Below are 16578 nucleotides of genomic sequence, written 5' to 3'. Positions count from 1 at the left end.
TGGGGGTTACCAGCTGAGAATTAGGCGTCTTGAGGGTACCCCTAATTATGGTCCCTGACAGTAGCCCCCGAGCCTCGAAGGGAGTGTTAGCACTCGCTTGGAGGCTTTCGTCGCACTTTTTTGCAAGGGGACCAGCCTTTCTCGGTTGCATTTTGTTCGGGTGGGTGCGCGCGAGCGCACCCGTCGGGTGTAGCCCCCGAGGCCTCGAAGGAGTGGTTTCACTCCTCCGAGGTCTTAATGCCTTGCATAATGCTTCGGCTGGTCTGGTTGTTCCCTCATGCGAACTGGCCGTAGCCCGGGTGCACGGTCGGGGCCCAAGTTCTCGGGTTGGTATGTTGACGCTGTCAACGGTTCGGCCGGAGCCGGGTTTGCGAGAGCAGCCCCCGAGCCTCCGCACAGGGCGAGAGGACGATCAGGGACAGACTCGGCTTTTTTACATACGCCCCTACGTCGCCTTTCCGCAAGGAGGAGGGGGGGGGGGGAGAGCGCCATGTTACCCTCGATGGGCACCGAACATGGTGTCTCCGGTGAGCTGCAAGCGGGTAATCCGAGTGGACGTCCGTGCCCCGTTCGTTGGGGGTCGGCTAGGGGCCCAGAGGCACGCCCAAAAGTACCTGCGGGTGATCTGCCGGACCCGGTCCCCTGGCGACGGGGTCCGAGGGCTCGATGCCTCCCTCCGATGGGATTCCGTTACAAGATCGCTCCCGCTGGTCTCGGAAATGTCCTAGGGTACCTCGGGAGCGTAGCCCGAGCCTTGGTTATGTATCGAACGTACCCCTGGTCATCCCTCGCTCGGTGTCTGAGGCGACTGTGAACCCTTCGGGGGCCAGCCTTCGAACCCCTGATCAGTAATGGGCGCGGAGCCCGAGTAGCATGAGGCGGCCGTGGAGCCCTTCGGGGGGCCGGCCTTCGAACCTCTGACCAGTAGTGGGTGTAGGGCCCACGCGATCTGAGGCGGCTGTTGAACCCCTCGGGGGGCCAGCCTTCGAACCTCTGATCAGTAGGGGGGGTCGGAGCCCGGTTCCTTCACAGGGAAGGATACTTTTCGGGGTATCCCCCTTTCCCGGTCCCTGTTGCAAGAGATAGAGAAAGAGGAAAAAGGAAAAGGATACAAAATCGAACGACGTGGCGTACCTTTTTTGGCGCGGTTATTACGGCGAAGGCGAAGCGTCGCCCGCTTCTTCTGCCAGAAACGCCGCCTGTCCTGCCGCGGAGTTAATGCGACGGGGCGAGTGGTTGGCGGGGCGGCCGTTGCGCGTGCGCGAGCCGTTCGAGGGACGGATCACGGGCGCGTCGTCTTCACGTCGTGAGAGGAGGCTCTCTTGCTGCCACTGGATGGGACGTGAGCCTGGCCGACGACGTGACCGCTGCTCTCGCCCGCCTGCCACCGTCATTACTGCCGGCCCACTTTCGGCTGCATTGACCGTCGCGCCAGGCTGGCGCTGCTGGGTCGTGCGCTGGGCCGCCTCGAGTTGCGGTATTGGTTCCGCAACCGAAGAGGCGCGATGGTGGCGCAAGTGGCGGTGCAGTTGCTTGCATGCAGCACCCGGCGCGCTGGTTGCGTGACGCGTGGGCCTGGGCCTCCATGCTGGCGCGTTGGGAGTCGGGGAAGCGCGTCCACCTGGCGCGGTTGCATGCCGCCTGCATGGCTGCCCGCCCCTTCCGCCCGTTGGTCTGGGCAGAAGTGGGGGGTCTCTTGTAACCGCTAGGCGGTTGTGTGCACCACGCGCGGCGGTTTGGCTTCTTCTGCTCTGAGCCGGTTTGCATGACATGCGGGACCTAGCCCCCGCGCCGCAGGGGAGGGCCTTGGAGCGTGTTGGAGAAGACTCAGCCCGTGACGTTTGGGGGCGCACGTTGGGAGAGTTGCCTTTAAAAGGAGGGCGACCCCTTTCGGAAGGCGACCATGTCTTCTCTCCACCTTGTGCATCGCGTCTTTTCACCTTCCAAGCCCCCGGATGGGGGGAAACCGCCGTCTTTTCGCCTCATCGTTGGTGGAACGCAACTCCGCAGGAGTTGGTACCTTTCAGCCATCGTTCGGCTTCAAGGATTTTCATCATGCAGCCCGGCTGCACCCCTCCACCGGCGGTCACCCAAGACGGTGACCACCAGTTCCTGGGTGGGGAGAAGCAAGCCGGGCTGCGATCTTGGTCCCACCCTCAGCTTCAAGGATGTTCATCATCCTCGCTGGGGTGGGGGCCGGGCTGAGCCGGCGCTCTACCTCCCGCGCGGGTTCATGGGTCACCCTCTCCCGCGGCGTTCGGGGGAGAGGGCGCCCACTGGCCCTGCGGGCGGCCCGGACTTCGACAACGCGGGGTTGGTCGACGGCGAGCGTCGTCACCTCCAGCGTGTCGGGCTTGTCGGCTTGGCTCCCGGCGGCCCCTCCTGCCGGAGGGCGGCTGCCGCGCCGTGTGCACGGGAGGACCACCCAAGATGCCGCGCGCCGCTAGGGTGGCGTTCGTGTTCTGGGGTGGTCCTGCCTTTGCACCGGGATGGCGCCCTCACGCGGAGGTCGGTGCCCCACTCGCCCGGGAGGATTTGAGTGGGGATCTGCCGGGGGGCTGATGGCCCCTACCATCGGTGTCGAAGCGGAGGCGGCTCGAGAAGTCCCCGTCACCGACGGGATCACCACCACCATCCGCGCTTCGGGCCTCCGGTTCTTCGTACTTGTCCTCGCCCCTCGAGCGTCGGTGGGGGCGAGGGCAAGTTTGCAGCAGCGCCCACCCTGAGGCCTGCGCTGCTGCGGCTCGACCATCCGGAGCGGGGGTCGTTGTCGTCGTAGTCAGAGCGGGCGGCGGCGAGCCGCTCGTCAGTCTTCTGTTGCTCCGCAGGCCCACCCCCATCGAGTGGGGTTGTTCGTACCTGCGGAGGGGGAACTGGAGTTCCGTTTGTAATGGCACTTTGAATGCCAGTGTTTTTGTTCATTGTGGCTGTCGAGGCCTGAACATGTATGTAATTTTGGCACGGAGCCGTGTTTTTTCCTCATTTTCGAGCACTAAGACTCGCCTGTTGATTATCTGAACCGCTTCACCAAGCATGAGTCGCCCTGTGTCAAGGTGATGAGTGAGGTATCCGTATCCCGGAGGCGTAGGAATCCCTCGGCTCGATCGGCCTTGTTGTCTGAGGCTCCTCTAGCTTAGTTAAAGAGACCCCTTGGCCGCTCTTCGACGAGCCGAGGCCAGGGGTAGCGATATCAGCACGAACAGAGGCGGAGTTGGCTTGAAAATGAAAACCTGGTTGGCCGGAGCCTAACCGGGTTGTCCGTCAGCGGGGCCGATGCCGGAGTCGATCAGCCGAGGCCTCGGATCGGGCTGGCGCCCTTGGAAGATGGTTGGCCGAGGCCCCAGGGGTAACCGGTCGAGCCGCCCGCTCGGGCCGTATTCCCGGAGAAGTCCCTGGACCGCGTCACCGTCCGAGGCTGGGTCGGACCTCGCTGAAGGTGTCGTCGATGCCGAGGGTGCTACAGCCCCCTTCCAGCGTGAAGACCCGAGCCTGCAGGATCAGATTGTCTTGTAGCGTGTGCCTTCTGCGGCCGCTGAGGCCAGAACACACACCCTCGCTGCGTTGTAAAGCTGTGTCTCTTTTCCTCTTATTTCGAGTATCTGGACTTTTTTGTCGGTAACAGGGATGTTTGTGCGAGCGAGAGTTGCTTCTCGCGGAAGGTGATGAGTGAGGTATCTGTATCTCGGAGGCGTGGGAGTCCCTCGGCTCGGTCGGCCTTGCCGCTTACGCGTACTTTCACCCGTCCATGAGGCCCTGTCACCGACTCAGTCGAGAAGGCTCGAAGGATCGCTTCGGCAGAAGAGCTTCCGAACGTAAAGACTTATTCGGTCCGCGGAATCACTTTATCCGAACGCGAGTTACTTATCGCAGAAGGTGATGAGTGAGGTATCCGTATCCCGGAGGCGTAGGAGTCCCTCGGCTCGGTCAGCCTTGGCTGCTTACGTGTACTCCGCCGTTTTCAGGATCCGCTTTTCGAAGTAGTCAAAAAGCACGAAAGATATTCTGCTAAAAGAGATCTTTTTTGAGGAAAATTTCGACGCAGAGGGGGTCCCCCCCTTTTAGCCCCCGAGGGAGGGTCGGGCTTTGCCGAGGCGAGGCCGACCCTTCCTTGATGACTAAACTTTGCGTGGGTGCGAGGTATATGAACAACTTGAAAACATCTTAAGGGTAAAAGCGACGTAGCTATTGGATGTTCCAAGCGTTGCCGTAGACCTCGCCTTGACTGTTGGCCAGCTTGTACGTTCCGGGCTTCAGAACTTTGGCGATGATGAATGGCCCCTCCCAGGGGGGCGTGAGCTTGTGCCTCCCTCGGGCGTCTTGCCGCAGCCGAAGCACCAGGTCGCCCACCTGGAGGTCTCGGGGCCGGACCCCTCGGGCGTGGTAGCGTCGCAGGGACTGCTGGTACCGTGCCGAGTGTAGTAAGGCCTTGTCCCGAGCCTCTTCCAGCTGGTCCAGTGAGTCTTCTCGACTAACTTGGTTGCTTTGATCGCTGTAGGCTCTCGCCCTCGGGGAGCCGTATTCCAGGTCAGTGGGCAAGACAGCCTCGGCCCCGTAGACTAGGAAGAACGGCGTGAAACCCGTGGCTCGGCTCGGTGTTGTCCTCAGGCTCCAGACCACCGAGGGGAGTTCCTTCATCCATCGCTTGCCGAACTTGTTGAGGTCGTTGTAAATCCGAGGCTTGAGCCCTTGTAGAATCATGCCGTTGGCACGTTCTACTTGCCCATTCGACATGGGATGAGCTACGGCGGCCCAGTCCACCCGGATGTGGTGATCCTCGCAAAAATCCAAGAATTTTCTGCCGGTGAACTGGGTGCCGTTGTCGGTAATGATGGAGTTTGGGACCCCGAAGCGATGGATGATGTTGGTGAAGAACGCCACCGCCTGCTCGGACCTGATGCTGTTCAGAGGTCGGACCTCGATCCACTTGGAGAATTTGTCGACGGCGACCAGCAGGTGCGTGTAGCCCACGGGCGCCTTCTGCAAGGGACCGACGAGGTCCAGACCCCATACACCAAAGGGCCAGGTGATGGGTATCGTCTGCAGAGCCTGAGCGGGCAGGTGGGTCTGCTTCGCATAGAATTGGCACCCTTCGCAGGTGCGGACAATTCTAGTGGCGTCAGCCACCACCGTTGGCCAGTAGAAGCCTTGCCGGAAAGCATTCCCGACAAGGGCTCGAGGCGCTGCATGATGGCCGCAAGCCCCCGAGTGTATTTCTTGCAGGAGTTCCTGACCTTCGGCGATGGAGATGCATCGCTGGAGGATGCCCGAGGGGCTGCGGTGGTAGAGCTCCTTCTCATTGCCCAGCAAGACGAACGACTTGGCGCGTTGCGCTACCCGCCGAGCCTCGGCTTGGTCGAGGGGTAGCCCTCCTTGGTGGAGATATTGCAGGTACGGGGTCTGCCAATTTCGATCAGGCGTGGCCCCGCTCTGCTCCTCCTCGACGTGCAGCGTCTCGCCCTCGGGGGCCGAGGGTACCTCGGGCTGAACCGAGGGCGCCTCGGGCCGAACTGAGGGTGCCTCGGGCTGAGCTGAGGGTACCTCGGGCTGGACCGAGGGTGCCTCGGGCTCGGGCGTGTCGTCGATCTTGACGGAGGGTTGATGCAGATCCTGGGAGAAGACGTCCGGGGGAACCGTCGTTCGCCCCGAGGCTATTTTTGCCAGCTCGTCCGCAGTCTCGTTGTAGCGCCGAGCGATGTGGTTAAGCTCGAGCCCGTAGAACTTGTCTTCCAGGCGCCGAACCTCATCGCAGTAGGCCTCCATCTTCGGGTCGCGGCAGTGGGAGTTCTTCATGACTTGGTCGATGACGAGCTGCGAGTCACCGCGGGCGTCGAGGCATCTGACCCCTAGCTCGATGGCGATCCGCAACCCGTTGACCAGAGCCTCGTACTCAGCCACATTGTTGGACGCCGAGAAATGGAGGCGTAGCACGTAGCGTAGGTGTTTCCCGAGGGGCGAGATGAAGAGCAGGCCCGCGCCGGCTCCCGTCTTCATCAGCGATCCGTCGAAAAACATGGTCCAGAGCTCCGGTTGGATCGGAGCCGTCGGCAGCTGGGTGTCGACCCATTCGGCTACGAAGTCCGCCAATACCTGGGACTTGATGACCTTCCGAGGGGCGAACGAGATTGTCTCGCCCATGATTTCCACCGCCCACTTTGCGATCCTGCCCGAGGCCTCTCGGCACTGGATGATCTCCCCCAGGGGGAAGGATGACACCACAGTTACCGGATGAGACTCGAAGTAGTGTCGCAACTTTCGCCGTGTCAGAATCACCGCATACAGCAGCTTCTGAACTTGTGGGTAGCGGATCTTGGTTTCGGACAGTACCTCGCTGACGAAGTAAACTGGCCTCTGAACGGGCAATGCATGCCCCTCTTCTTGCCTCTCGACCACAATCTCGGCGCTAACCACCTGAGTGGTCGCGGCGACGTAGACCAAGAGGGCTTCTCCGGCAGCTGGAGGCACCAAGATAGGCGCCTTTGTGAGGAGCGCCTTCAGGTTCCCGAGAGCTTCCTCAGCCTCAGGGGTCCAAGCGAAGCACTCGGTCTTCTTTAAGAGGCGGTACAGAGGTAGACCTCTTTCGCCGAGGCGTGAGATGAAACGGCTCAGGGCCGCGAGACATCCCATGACCCTATGTACGCCTTTTAAGTCCTTGATGGGCCCCATGCTGGTGATGGCTGCGATCTTCTCCGGGTTGGCTTCGATGCCTCGTTCGGAGACGATGAACCCCAAGAGCATGCCTCGGGGCACCCCGAAGACACACTTCTCGGGATCGAGCATGACGCCTTTCGCCTTGAGACATCGGAATGTCACTTCAAGGTCGGAGAGGAGGTCGGAAACCTTCCTTGTCTTGACTACAATGTCATCGACGTAGGTCTCGACTGTGCAACCGATGTGTTCGCCGAACACATGGTTCATGCACCGCTGGTACGTCGCGCCCGCATTCCTCAAACCGAACGGCATGGTGACATAGCAGTACATGCCGAAGGGCATGATGAAAGAAGTCGCGAGCTGGTCGGACTCTTTCATCCGGATTTGGTGATACCCTGAGTAGGCATCAAGGAAGGACAGGGTTTCGCACCCAGCAGTGGAATCCACGATTTGATCGATGCGAGGCAGAGGGTAGGGAACCTTCAGACATGCTTTGTTGAGACCAGTGTAGTCTACACACATCCGCCATTTCCCCCCTTTCTTTCTCACAAGCACAGGGTTGGCAAGCCATTCGGGATGGAATACCTCTTTGATGAACCCTGCCGCCATTAGCTTGTGGATCTCCTCGCCTATCACTCTGCGCTTCTCCTCGTCGAATCGGCGCAGAGGCTGCCTGACGGGTCGGGCTCCGGCCCGAATATCCAGCGAGTGCTCGGCGACATCCCTCGGTATGCCGGGCATGTCCGAGGGACTCCACGCAAAGACGTCGGCGTTTGCGCAGAGAAAGTCGACGAGCACTGCTTCCTATTTGGGGTCGAGCCCGGAACCGATCCGGATCTGCTTGGAGGTGTCGCCACTGGGGTCGAGAGGGACGGCCTTAACCGTCTCCGCTGGCTCGAAGTTGCCGGCATGACGCTTCACGTCTGGCACCTCTTTGGAGAGGCTTTCCAGGTCGGCGATGAGGGCCTCGGACTCGGCGAGGGCCTCGGCGTACTCCACGCACTCCACGTCGCATTCGAACGCGTGTTTGTACGTGGGGCCGACGGTGATGACCCCGTTGGGGCTCGACATCTTGAGCTTCAGGTAGGTGTAGTTGGGGACGGCCATGAACTTCGCGTAGCATGGCCTCCCCAGTACCGCGTGGTAGGTTCCTCGGAACCCGACCACCTCGAACGTCAAAGTCTCCCTTCGGAAGTTGGAGGGCGTTCCGAAGCAGACGGGAAGGTCGAGTCGTCCGAGGGGCTGGACGCGCTTCCCGGGAATGATCCCGTGGAAGGGCGCAACGCCTGCTCGGACGGAGGACAGATCGACGCGCAGGAGCTTGAGGGTCTCGGCGTAGATGATGTTGAGGCAGCTGCCCCCGTCCATCAGGACCTTGGTGAGCCTGACGTCGCCGACGATGGGGTCGACGACGAGCGGGTATTTCCCCGGGCTCGGCACGTGGTCGGGGTGGTCAGCTTGGTTGAAGGTGATGGGCTTGTCGGACCAGTCTAGGTAGACTGGCGCCGCCACCTTCACCGAGCAGACCTCCCGGCGCTCTTGCTTGCGATGCCGAGCCGAGGCATTCGCCACATGCCCACCGTAGATCATGAAGCAGTCGCGGACCTCGGGGAACTCTACTGCTTGGTGATCTTCCTTCTTGTCGTCGTTGCGGGCCCTGCCGCCCTCTGTGGGCGGCCCGGCCCTGTGGAAGTGGCGCCGAAGCATGACACACTCCTCGAGGGTGTGCTTGACGGGCCCCTGATGATAGGGGCACAGCTCCTTGAGCATCTTGTCGAAGAGGTTAGCACCTCCGGGGGGCTTCCGAGGGTTCTTGTACTCGGCGGCGGCGACGAGGTCCGCGTCGGCGGCGTCGCGTTTCGCTTGCGACTTCTTCCTGCCTTTCTTCTTGGCGCCGCGCGGAGTTGACGCCTCGGGAGCATCTTCTGATGGGCGGCCCTGGGGCTGCTTATCCTTTCGGAAGATAGCCTCGACCGCCTCCTGGCCAGAGGCGAACTTGGTGGCGATGTCCATCAGCTCGCTCGCCCTGGTGGGGGTCTTGCGACCCAACTTACTCACCAGGTCGCGGCAGGTGGTGCCGGCAAGGAACGCGCCGATGACATCCGAGTCGGTGATGTTGGGCAGCTCGGTGCGCTGCTTCGAGAATCGCCGGATGTAGTCCCGGAGAGACTCTCCCGGCTGTTGCCGGCAGCTTCGAAGGTCCCAGGAATTCCTGGGGCGCACGTACGTGCCCTGGAAATTGCCGGCGAAGGCTTGGACCAAGTCATCCCAGCTGGAGATCTGCCCCGGAGGCAGGTGCTCCAACCAGGCGCGAGCGGTGTCGGAGAGGAACAGGGGGAGGTTGCGGATGATGAGGTTGTCATCGTTCGTTCCACCCAGTTGGCAGGCCAGGCGGTAGTCCGCGAGCCACAGTTCCGGTCTCGTTTCCCCCGAGTACTTTGTGATAGTAGTCGGGGGTCGGAACCGGGTCGGGAACGGCGCCCGTCGGATGGCCCGACTGAAGGCCTGCGGACCGGGTGGTTCGGGCGAGGGACTCCGATCCTCCCCGCTGTCGTAGTCCCCCACGCCTGGGGTGGTAGCCTCGGCGCACCTTTTCATCGAGGTGGGCCCGACGGTCGCGACGATGGTGCTCGTTGCCGAGGTGGCCCGGGGCCGCAGGCGCGGTGTTGCGCGTGCGCCCGGTGTAGATCGAGGCTTCCCGCATGAATCGGGAAGTCGCGGCATGAGGTTCCGAGGGGTATCCCTGCCTTCGGGAGGCAGAGCTCTCGGCCCGTCGGACCGCAGCGCCTTCCAGGAGATTCTTGAGCTCTCCCTAGATTCGCCGACCCTCGGTGGTTGATGGTTCCGGCATCGCGCGGAGGAGCATCGCTGCGGCTGCCAGGTTCTGACCGACCCCACTGGATGCGGGTGGCGGCCTGACCCTGACATCGTTGGCGACGCGGTGCTGGAAACCCTGGGGGAGGTGACGTACTTCTCCGGTCGGGGGTTGGCCCGCCCATACCTGCCCGACGTCCCGGCGGATCGGCTCAAGCGCTCCTGCTCCCTCGTCGAGCCTGGCCTGCGCCCCACGGACTTGCTCGAGCTGTGGGTCGTGACCCCCCGCCGGAACGGGGACCACAGCTAGCTCCCGCGGGATGTCTGCGCGAGGCACCGGCCTAGGGAGACCACCGTCCTCCGGCATGCCGAGATGGTTGCCTTCGGAGGGATCCCCTAGCTCGACGTGGAAACATTCGCGGCTTGGGCCGCAGTCCTCGTCGTCGAGGCTGCGGCTACCGTCGGAATAGTCGGAGAGGCAGTAGTCACATGCGGTCATGAAGTCCCGCATGGCACTGGGGTTGCCAAATCCAGAGAAATCCCAACAGATGCTGGGATCGTCATCTTCCTCGGACCTAGAGGGCCCGTAGGTCGGGACGTCCGTCAACCGGTCCCAAGGCGACCGCGTGCGAAACCCCAGAGGGGTTGCACTCGCCTCAACGAGAGCGCCCACCAAAGCAAGGTCGCTAGGCGGGTTGAGGCTGAGTCGAAATGACGTAGGATGGGAATCAGTCGGTACCTTTTGGTCGACGAGGAGCGACATAGTCACGTCGGGGAATGATTGCACTGTCGTCTCAGGTACGAGGGCGACGTCCTGCAAGCTCTCCGCGAGCTCGCTGGCGTCGTCCACTTGCTCGGGATTGGCGCGTCGCGGGGGGATGGCGCCCGCCTTCGTCTCAAACGCGAGGTCGACGCCCGACGCGCCCCCCGTTGGGGCACTGGGGATGTCGATTCGCTCGACAGCCGACGAAGCGCGGCCTCCCGCTTGGCCTTGGTTGCCCCGCCTCCTCCTCCGTTGGCGGGGGAGAGGACGGGGCGAGCTCGAATGTTGTTCTTCCACCACGCGGGGAAGATGTCGTCGATTCCGCCGCCGGCGGGTGGGTTGTCGGGCCGCCATTGTCGTTGTCGCGCGACGGTGGAAGGAGTATCATGTCGTAGCTGTCGTTGAAGGACATGAACTCAAGACTCCCGAAACGGAGCACCGTCCTGGGCCGGAGAGGTTGCTGGAGACTGCCCATCTGGAGCTTGACAGGAAGCTGTTCGTCAACACGCAGCAGGCCCCTACCTGGCGCGCCAACTGTCGGCGTTTCGAGACCGGGGGGTCCCTAAGCCGACGAGTGAATGTGCCGCGTGCCCCAGCTTAGATGGGTCGAGCGCGTGGGCGAGCGCAAAGGGGGAAGCGAGGTGGCCGGAGACGGGCGTGAGAGAGGTGGAAATCCCGCGGCCTTCGTGTTCGTCCCGCGCCCAGGTCGGGTGCACTTGCTGTAGGGGGTTACAAGCGTCCACGCGGGTGAGGGAAGCGAGCGGCCCCAAGAGAGCACCTGTCTCGTCCTCGTCCCCGCGCGGCCAACCCTCTCTAAGAAGGCCCTGGTCCTTCCTTTTATAGGCGTAAGGAGAGGATCCAAGTGTACAATGGGGGTGTAACAGAGTGCTACGTGTCTAGCGGGGGAGAGCTAGCGCCCTAAGTACATGCCAATGTGGCAGCCGGAGAGATCTTGGCACCCAGCTGGTGTGATGTCGTGGCTGTCGGAGGAGCAACGGAGCCTGGCGGAGGGACAGCTGTCGGAGCGGTTGAGTCCTTGCTGACGTCCTCCTGCTTCCGTAAGAGAGCTGAGAGTCGCCGTCGTCACAGGGCTTGCGGGGCGCCATCATTGCCTATCTGGCGGAGCTAGCCAGATGGGACATCGGTCTTGTTCTCTGCGGCCCGAGTCGGCTCGGGGTAGGGTGATGATGGCGCTTCCTGTTGACGTGGCTGGCCTGCGCCCTAGGTCGGGCGACGTGGAGGCTCCTCCGAAGTTGAGGTCGAGTCTATCTTCCATGGCCGAGGCCGAGCCCGAGCCCCTGGGTCGGGCGAGGCGGAGGTCGTTCGGCAGAGGCCAGGGCGGAGTCCAAGCCCTGGGGTCGGGCGAAGCGGAGTTCGTCGTCTTCTGGTGCTGAGCCCGAGTCCGAGCCCTGGGTCGGGCGGAGCGGAGTTCGCCGTCTTCCGGGGCTTAGCCCGAGTCCGAGCCCTGGGTCGGGCGGAGCGGAGTTCGCCGTCTTCCGGGGCTTAGCCCGAGTCCGAGCCCTGGGTCGGGCGGAGCGGAGTTCGCCATCTTCCGAGGCGTAGCCCGAGTCCGAGCCCTGGGTCGGGCGGAGCGGAGTTCGCCGTCTTCCGGGGCCTAGCCCGAGTCCGAGCCCTGGGTCGGGCGGAGCGGAGTTCGCCGTCTTCCGGGGCTTAGCCCGAGTCACCTGGGTCGGGCGGAGCGGAGTTCGCCGTCTTCCGGGGCCTAGCCCGAGTCCGAGCCCTGGGTCGGGCGGAGCGGAGTTTCCTATGGCGCCTTTGGCAGGGCCTGACTGCCTGTCAGTCTCACTCTGTCAAGTGGCACTGCAGTCGGAGTGGCGCAGGCGGCGCTGTCCTTCTGTCAGACCGGTCAGTGGAGCAGCGAAGTGACGGCGGTCACTTCGGCTCTGCCGGGGGGCGCGCGTCAGGATAAAGGTGTCAGGCCACCTTTGCGTTAAATGCTCCTGCGACTCGGTCGGTCGGCGCGGCGATTTAGTCAAGGTTGCTTCTTAGAGAAGGCAAGGCCTCGGGCGAGCCGGAGACGTGTCCGCCGTTGGAGGGGGCCTCGGGCGAGACGGAAATCCCTCGGGGTCGGCTGCCCTTGTCCGAGGCTAGGCTCGGGCGAGGCGTGATCGAGTCGCTCGTATGGACTGATCCCTGACTTAATCGCACCCATCAGGCCTCTGCAGCTTTATGTTGATGGGGGTTACCAGCTGAGAATTAGGCGTCTTGAGGGTACCCCTAATTATGGTCCCCGACACATTCGTTTTGTTGCATTGCAATTACCCTTTTTCTGTATCTTTCTTCAAGAATTCATGATTATGCTCATAGTTTACCAGATCAATCCGGACGGAAATAACATTCTCTTTAGCACCATCGTAGATTTTTTTAAGTTTCATCCCAGCCTTGCACTGTGTTCGTTTTGAACATGTGTTACGTATCCTTGGATTTCCAGCTACCCTTTCAGCATTCTTTCCTTCCATTGAACAATTCAACCATTTACAATTCTTCCGCTCCCTATATTTCTTCAACGGAAATCCAACCTCGTATGCATATTGACTATAAAAATTATACGCCTCGTCCACGTTACTAAATGTCATACCGACTTTAGGTATCAATCTTATATCAATATTGTCCGGCTGCGCACAGAAATTTAACATTTACGATTCAATAGCGACTAAATCTAACTTAATATAGGTACAACATTACAAAAAAATATGTAACAAAATAAGAGTATCATATTTGGGAGAACTTACATGGCTTTGAAGAATATGAGGTGTGTCCTGTTCATGCGGCCCAATATGTCTCATGGGGATGTGCTTCTCTGCGTCGACCATGTCTGCCGTTTTTGTGTGTTCATCGATATGTCCAGGTGCCCTCAATGCCACTGGTGGAGTAACGGAGACACCCTCTGTGTAAACGGCGATCGCAGACGCTACATGATGCACGACCGGCGAAACAGACGTACCTGTTGGCTTATGCACAGACGATACAGGTGGCATGTCATCGCCAGCGCCGGTGCTGGCCATTTTCTCGCCGCTAATCGCCGGCCGGTCCTCTCACTTCCGCCGCCGCTAACCGCCGCCAGTATCTCAGATACGAACGTGGACGAGCGGCTGTAAGTTTGTATTTGTTTACTCCCATAAATGCGCCTTTATTTTCGTGAACGATCAGCACGTCTTTTCCTTATCTAAAACCGGTGGAGTTTTAAATGTTGCATGGTTTACGCTATGATGTTTCACAGCGTTATGCAGTCGTAACCGGTAAGCACATGGAAATATTCGTTCCCGTGATTTGTGGCATAAAAGATTCTATTTATGCATGAGTTATGCACATTTATACATATATTTATGCGTGCGTATATCGCCTGTCGCGTCTCAGCCGGGATACGTGGCTATCCTATGCATGGCTGACGCAAGCCGACGTCCAGTGGTTCGAACGCGACCCGATCGCCGTCCTGGCTGGGGCTTCGCCCACTAACGGAAGCCCAGGGCTTCCATTACCTCTTCCCTATATATATATACTAACTATTAAGGGGTTAGTGTAGACTGCCCCGCCTCGAGCAGCCCGCACGACCGCCCGCACGACGCGAATCCCTTCCCGCAACGCCCGCGGCGAATCCCGTCGCGTGAACCGCCCGCCCACGCCCCTCCCGCAACTCGGCCTCCCTCCCCGTGAGCATCGCCGCATGCCAGATCTGGTTCGCGACATGCATCGCCCAGGCGAGCGCAGTGGAGAAGGTCATCTCCGGAAGATGGCACCCGCCGAAGCCCACGTCTCCGCCGGCGCCGGTGTCAGTTCTGGTGTTGGAGACTCCCGTGGCCCCGCCAGAGATTGAGAGGCCTAGGTCTGTTGGGGTGAGAGAGCTGGATAGTGGGGTGGAGAGGGGCGCAGCACCAGTGAGACCCGCGTCACATGAAGGAAGGAGATTGGGGAAGGGAGAGCCGGGGAGGTGCCATAGAGACCCAAGTTGAAGCTGCTTCCTCGGTCCAAGCCAATTGAGGATCCTGAACAACGTCCTACCTATGTTGAAGAGAAGCAGGTGGTTATGATTTGTTCTTTCCATGTCTCATGTCTGTGTGTTGGTCATGGCAAATTTAGTTGCTATATCGTTCATGCAATAGCGACAAACCAGAGTACTGCAACAGTATTTGTCTGCTAGATATACCTCTATGCAAATGTTATTGCATTTTTTACTGCCTCATCATGGTTTCTTTATTTCTATTAAATTGGTAATAGGTATGGAAGCTTTCACAATGATATTGAAAATCTAATTGTTTTTTTGTTGGTGATGCGATCATGATTGTATAGGTGCACCAGGTCCAGGTTACTGCTGGCCTCATGAAGGCTGAGGATAATCATGATATGCACCAGAATGCAAGGGCTACTGAAACAGGAGTTTTGGGAGCAGATGCTGAGAGCAGGGTAGCAGAGCGACCATGGCTGAATCTGAAGCCTCGTTCCTATGTAACATGACAATCTGATGAAATTGCTGTCAAGGAAAGGTATGTGTTGTAATCTACTGACCGTCGTATGTTCAGTAAGTGCAAACATTTCCAAACTCATATTGTCTGACATTCTAATCCCAACTTGTGTATAAGTCTCTGGTATGTGACCTTTGGTTACTCCATGCTCATTCAGTTTCATGACCTGTATGCATCTGTTACGCAATTTAGCATGCTTGCTGCATTGCTTTGGAGTCTCGAACCATATATGTTCAAAGATTAAAACAACACCAACTATGCCCTCTAGGGTCAGTGTTTCTGCATACCTTTTTCCTTATGCTTGTACATAGGTAACATTTAATTGACTGTTGTAGGGGTGGTTTTGTTGTCTTTATGATTAGATGGTGTTGTTCACCTTAAATTTTGTCAAATGTTGCATCACTGCAGTCACCAACCATACATGGAAAAGTTTTAGTGAAGTCTATGGAGCAAACTGTTGGAGTGTTGGTGCCTTTTTGGGGGCGCCAATCACTCAACACGAACCGGCGGCGGTGCCCTCTGCAGAGGCGCGGACGGTCCGCGGCCAGGGGCCAGATGGTCCGCGACCTGGAACAGAGGCTTGGGTTCCCTGCCTGACGGTCGGACGGTCCGCGCCCTGGGGCCGGACGGTCCGCGCGTGCACAGGGGGCGGCGAAGGTCGCCGGCGGCGCCTGGATCTCGCTCTCGGGAGGGACCCCGTCGGGAGGAGAGATCCTAGGTGATGTCTAGGCTCGAGCAGACTGACCTAGACTGCTCTAATCGACGTAGAGTCGAAGAGAAGCGGAGAATTTGGAGATTGAGATGCTAAACTAGAACTAGACTAGAACTACTCCTAATTGCATAAGATAAAAACGAGAAATAGACTTGATTTGATCGATTGGTGGGGGTTCAATCGGCCGTAGCCCTTCATCTATATAAAGGGGGAGGTCTGGATCCGTTTCAAACTGTTTTCCGAGTTAATCTCGTGGTTTTAGGTAACAAATCCCGCGAGAAACTAGGAACCATAACTGACTCTGCGCACGCTCGTACCGTCCGCGCCACCACCGCGGACTGTCCGGATCGCGGACCGTCCGGCCTCAGGGCCGGACCGTCCACACTGCTCTTTTTAGCGTTCAACACAAACAATTTAATATTTCATTCTATCAATTAAAAAAGTATGGTTTTGCTTTGGATGAGATCTCCATAAACAATGGACAAGTGTAAAGGAGAATATTGATGGTTGGAATGAGTGGTGGTAGGAGAATGATGTCTACATTCATTGAATGTAGGTAACGGCACCTCGTTTTTTGAATATGCGGGAACTTGGATCGTTGTTTCCACAATTTATTAGTGATGCTTATGTTTGACAAGAATTAGGTTTGGGACCAATATATTTAAGTATTGTGTATGATAGATGCAGTGTCAAATAAAATTTACTATTATTTTGACTTCTTTTTGTTACGTCAAATGCCCTAGGCCATCTCTCTTTGGTGGTGCTCGCCCTAGGGAACAAGTATGTATTCTGTGCCTTTTTAGTGATATGCTATTTATTCTTTTTTTTATTTCTGTCTCAATCAAAATCTGATATCTCTACTAACTATTAAGGGGTTAGTGTAGACTGCCCCCGCCTCGAGCAGCCCACACGACCGCCCGCACGACGCGAATCCCCTCCCGCAACGCCCGCGGAGAATCCCGCCGCGCGAACCGTCCGCCCACGCCGCGAATCCCCTCCCGCAACCCGGCCTCCCTCCCCGTGCGCATCGCCGCATGTGCAGCATGCTCAACGCCGCAAATCTCTCAGCCACCCCCATCCTCACGCGAATCTCTCTCCACCACCAGCCGCATGCTGCGCATGCTCAACGCCGCCATCCTCACCCGGAGGTAGCTCTGTCG

The sequence above is a fragment of the Zea mays genome, chromosome 9, assembly GCF_902167145.1.
Source record: "Zea mays cultivar B73 chromosome 9, Zm-B73-REFERENCE-NAM-5.0, whole genome shotgun sequence".
Classification (NCBI taxonomy): domain Eukaryota; kingdom Viridiplantae; phylum Streptophyta; class Magnoliopsida; order Poales; family Poaceae; genus Zea; species Zea mays.
Note: the sequence above shows the minus strand (reverse complement) of the source record.